The following is a 5,745-nucleotide window of genomic DNA, read 5'->3' on the forward strand; positions in this document are numbered from 1 at the left end:
AAAAAAAAATAATAAAAGATGTAGTCAAAGGTTAATGTTGAAGTATATTATAGTACCATGTGCATAACTATAAAATGAAAACAAATGTTTAGTAATTTATAAATACATATGTACATATACAAAATACTCTTTAAATACTAAATAATACACTATGAGTTAAATTTTGAGAAAAATAATAATGTTGGGGAGTATTTATTATATAACAAGTATAATCAGTTTTACAAACACAAACAACAGTTTGGTTTGAAACATGATGCACCATTTAATAACCATGCTGTCGTGGCCAAGCCACATGTTCGTGTCCGCTCCCTCTTTTCTTTGTCTCTATTTACTGAACACTGAACTCAGGGCCCTTGCACAAAGCTCTAGCACCAGTCCATTTATTTTTAAGTTTAAATTTGACACAGAGTCTAAGTCATTAGATTGTCTATGCTAGGCTCAAACTTATGATCCTCCCACCTCAGCCTCCCAGAGTACTCAGATTATAGGCAGCACCATGACATCGACCTCGCTAAGATGTTTACTATCCCTGAAAGCTTTCCTTCACATTTTGTTTTTGCATTTTAGGGAAGGGTCTACAGGGTCTCACTACTAGACCATACTCGTGGTGATCCACCTGTGTTCAGCCTCCCAAGGGCTGGGATCACAGGTGCGCACCACCACGCCCAGTCTCAATTGCCGGCTCAGTGCGCCCCGCAGACAGGGCCAGCACAACACGCCAAGGATCAAACTCCCGCTGCTGTGTCTGCCTAAGCAGGCGCTTTATCTTTCATCTTTAAAATACAAATATTTATAAGTACTTTGGTGATGATTTAGTCTCATAAACTCTCAGTTAAATGTCTATAAACAGCCGATCTCACATATCATAGCTATTATAATAACTATAACATTTTAAGAAACACCTCTAAATATATACTATAAAGAGAGAAAAAGCATCAGGAAATGACTACACATGCTTAATAATCGCAGGATACAAACCCCAATTGTTAGAAAAGTTCAATATATGTATTTGTTTGACACCCAAATGTAAGATCTTCCGGCTTTCTCACTAAGCATCTCCACAGCTCGTTCTAACCGCCTGCTTCAGCTGGATACAGGACACTGTTCCCATGACAGCTGCCTGCTGTACGTCTGTGGCCGCGACTGCTTTCCAAAACCTGGCTAAACACACTGCTAGTAGACGTTGCTGCCGCCTAGTGGAAAGCGATCTGGTTACTACAGCACGATTCAATTCCAAATATTCCTCAACAAGGCAGAACAAAGTGATTTAGCAACATAAACTTTGATGACAAAACTCCATTTTACCTTGACAAAAATCACAAATTCTCTTGAAAGGCCTGCGTAGCCTGTCGGTGACTCATCAGCTATTTCTCCATAGCGATTAAAACTCACTGTGTGACCAGGAACCAGCGTGGACTCCAGAAGTGCAGAGCGGGTGGGCTGATAAAGCACCCGCAGCTCCGCAGGAGCCCCAGCAGCAGCCTGAGAGAAAACGTTAAAGAGGAGAAGAACAGAAATCCAGTTCTGAATAGCAAGAGGAGAAAATAACATTGACAACGCCCGGCCACGATGGGTGGAGTATACGCAGGTCCGCTCTGTGCTGTACTGCCTTTCTACCACTGACGTTCTCTCTCACTTTTCTAACTCAATTGCTTTTATTCCCCAGCCTTATTGTCAGCATACTGTTCCAAGGATTTTCTACTCGTGATTTCTTAGAACGCACAGCAAAACATGGCAGAACCAAAGTAATTCCAGCAGCAAGATAATGTAATGAAAGGCTAACATGTATTTTATTGTTGTTTCCACTTCATCATTTTAATCTTTCTAACTAGACTCTATTTGGGACTAAAAACTGAAATTAACATAAGTCCTACTTCATTCCTAGTTTTGTTTTCAAAAGACTTAACGAAATTGTGGTGGTCACGCTTTAGGGAGACACTTCTGGCTCGGGACCGTGTTGGAAGACCTGCCCTACTCCCCATCAGGGCCCCAGGTGGGCAGCGGGGATCCCCAAATGGCAGGCACCGTGAGCTCAGGTCTACCAGTTTCAGCCAAGCTCAGCTACTCAAGGGTAGCCGCGAAGTAGCAGAGCTCTTCACCGTTAAGAAAACATTACGCTTTGTGAGGCCGTCGCAATGACCAGCGTGGGCCAAACCGAGAGCTCAGACCAGCGGGTGTTTGTGTGGAACACAGTGAATCCCTTCGTAACTACGATGGAACCTCCCAGCCACCTGGTGGGCTAGACAATTCGGCCTAATGTGATTGTGGAAAAATATAATATGGTAATTGGGTACTGCTGTGACTCCTAAGTTAGCATGTGCCTATCACTACATTCAAATTATTAAGCATTTACTATAGCTTCTGCCCTATTAAATAAAGTGGAGAGTGTAAGTCCAGAGAAACGGAGAGAGAAATGACTTCATGGAGAGCATTTGATTGATTAATCTCTTAGCCTGATTATTACATATAAATGTGCATATTTTTCAATAGTTATTGTTTCCATCAAAGTTAAATAACATGAGTTAGAATCATTACGTAGTACTACACAACACTACATAGGAAGCTGTAGCATAAGTGAGAGGGCATTTGTTCAGCTCCGTCCTCCACATTCACTACTTTGTGATCACAGCCAACTCAAGCCTGTACATACTTCGTGTTCTACTTATGTTCAATAGAGATATAATGAGTTATTTTATGGAGTACACTTAAGGATTGCTCTGGATGGCTACATGTCCCCTCAAAGCCTCGTATCATAGCTGGGGCTTTTCTGAGGCGGCTCAATCTAGGGTATGTGATGCTGCAATTGATAACGTAAAGCTGGGATTGACTCAAGGTATGATGTTAGGATTAAGAGTGGCTGCCCTATTCCAGGTGGGAGGGCAACCAGCCCTAAGGGGAGCAGCCTGAATAGGATGTAAGGGACAGAAAAAGGCCTGCTCCATCACCTGTCCCTTTTCGCTTGCTGCTAGTATTACTTTGTGCTTGCTGCTTGTTGCTTTTGCTGTCTTCTGCCTGCCATGAAATGCTTCTCTTCTGTCCTGCCCCTCTCTTCTGCCGCCCTGCATTGGAGCCAGTGAACTGTGAACCAAAACCTCCGCAAACTGTGAGCTGCAATAACGCTTTCCTATTTTAACCATGGCTGTCATGTATTGTCTCAGCAATGAGAAAAGTAACTATGACACACATTAAGACAATTATTCTACATGCTATCATTTCTCAACACGAACAACATGCATATATTTGTTTTTCTATTTGACATGTGTTCAAAAGACACTTTTGCCGGGGAGATGGCTCAGTGGAATAAGCACTTCCCTGGCAAATGCAAGGGCCTGAGTTCAATTCCTGGTTCCACAAAAAAAAAGTATATAAACAAAAGACATACTTTTACATATTAAAAGCTATTTTTCAGACCTAAACTAGTCAATACAACATATTATCAGGAAAAATCACTGGAAGTTTTGTCCCCATTAATATAATCCCTAAAGAGGCCTGTAATGGCTAATAAAATAGAAGTTTAATTAAACAACTCATCAGGGAGCCAGGGTCTTAACTCACTAAACATTCTCATACTGTGCAAGAGGAGGGCACAGAGATGCCGTGATTGCTACCAATCTGCCTTGGAGCCTGCTGATTATGAACTGAAACCTCCACAAACTGTGAACTACATAAACCTTTCATTCCTTAATTTTGGATGTTGGGTATTTTGCCTCAGCAATGAGAGAAAAATAACTAAGACAAAATTTGCTATCAGGAGTAGGTTCATTGCTGTGACTATACCTGACCAAATGGTTGGAAAGCCTTTGGGAATAGCTTGTGGGAAGAGTTTAGACAGGTTCTAAGATGTCACCTGAAAGAGTAGAGGTGGAACACCTTAGGCCATCCTGAATGGATATTCTGGTCAGAGCACAGAAGACTAGGAAAACAATAAAGACCAGGCTCAGGAGTTTTCTGTTGGGAAGAGGGACTGTACTGGGGGCTGTTTGTCTGCATTGTGCTTGTGTCCAGAGACTTTGCCTAAGACTGAGATTAAGGGCAATTAATTAACTTAGGAAAAGAAATTTCAAGACAGTAGAATGTTGAGGCAATGGCATGGCTATCATTGGGAGCTTTTTGCCAGACATATGTTGAGAATCAAGAATAAAAAGCCCATCAAGATGATTTAAAATACTATGAATTTTTCCAGAAGAGAAGCTCCAGTAAAGCTGTGGACTGCAAAAATAGAGCTGAGATCTCGATTGCTGAGAAGGAACAAGAGATAGAAAAGATGGCCTGAGGCCACTGCAGGAGGCAGCAAGCCTCCACTCTTTGCAGCCTCAAACTGCAAGAGTGAAAGACTTTTCTTTGAAGAGAAAGCCATGGAGTACCATGTTCCAGAAAGGCAGCAATACCACAAATTTATTCCTTGGAATTGGATTTGGTGTGCACAGAGATGCAAGTACTTGACCCCTGCACCCAAGGAAAAGGAAAGACTGGCCAGTGCTCCAGCTAGCAGCAGACTTTCACATCACCAACATGGCATTGGTTTTAGGTGCATGGAGGATGCACGAGTTATGGGGTTAAAAAGGCTTCCACCTGGGCTGCGGAGATAGCTCAACATTCTAAGCACCCAGCTGGCAAGCACTAGGAGCTGAGTTCTATCCCCTGCGTTGCATGCTGTGCCAGCCACTGAAACCAGGCATGGTAGCACACACAGCACTAGGGAGGCTAAGACAGGAAGATCACTATGAGTCCAAGCTGCATAGTGAGACCCTGTACAAAATAAGTAAAAAAAGAAAAGATTTTTTAAAAGTCCTCCACCCAAATTTTAGAAGTCTTAGGAGGCCAAGCAGTGTGCACCTGAGAGGGCAGTGTATAAAGCTGAAGGTGCAGTAGAGATCCCAGAAGTTCAGAAAATCCAGGAGCATGGATCATCTAAGGAAATCTGCAAGGAGGGAACAAAGTGGGCCTACAACAGCTATGGGAGCTACACCACAGGAAGTGTTGTGGGAGTGGAGTCACTCAAGCCCTCTGGAGCTCACAGCTTGACACAGATGGCCTCTGATGCTGGACATGGAGCTATACAACTGAATGTTTGCCTTGCCTGATTTTGGACTTGCTTCAGGAGCATTCCTTCACATTCCCCCATTTGTAACTTTGGGAACAAAAATGTTTATCTCATGCCACTGAATGTTGGAAGTTTTTTATTTTATTTTCATTTATACAGGGGTTTGCAGCTAAGTGTTTGCCTTAAATCTCAGGAGACTTGGGACTCTGACTCCACCAATGCTGAAAGCCCTGGCAACTCTTGCAGGTGGACATAATGTACATGAGTCTTTAGGGGTGGGGCAAACTGGCATAGTTCTCAGACAATATAATGTTAACAGATGTAATACTGGTTCTTAAGCCTGAGTTATGATGTTCAAGCCATGAAATGTTAAAGAACAAGCATATCTTTGCATGTAAAGACCAGATTAAAGAAATGCGTCTGGCTGCCATATCAAAAGGGGTGGGTTATACTGGTTGATACATTGTGTCAACTTGAGACATTCAGAAGTTTGGATGTTTAATTAAGCAACTCAGCAGAGAGCCAAGGTCCTTCCTTTGTAACATCCTCATCCTGTGCAAGAGGAGGGCAAGGAGATGGTGTGAGTGCTACCTCTGCCCTGGAGAGCAGGCAGCCTGCTTACAATATAAGGGAAGAAAAGAGGCTTGCTCTCACCCTCTTTGCACTTTGGGCTTTTGCTGTTTTCTGCTGCCTTCAAGTGT

General features: G+C 42.8%; 1 pseudogene; it reads left to right on the forward strand.

The window, feature by feature from the left end:
* Window positions 1-2,135: 2,135 nt before the first annotated feature.
* The window catches only part of LOC101576632, a 33,135-nt pseudogene continuing 29,525 nt past the window's right edge, over window positions 2,136-5,745 (forward strand).

The sequence above is a fragment of the Octodon degus genome, unplaced genomic scaffold (assembly GCF_000260255.1).
Source record: "Octodon degus isolate 3935 unplaced genomic scaffold, OctDeg1.0 scaffold00054, whole genome shotgun sequence".
NCBI lineage: Eukaryota > Metazoa > Chordata > Mammalia > Rodentia > Octodontidae > Octodon > Octodon degus.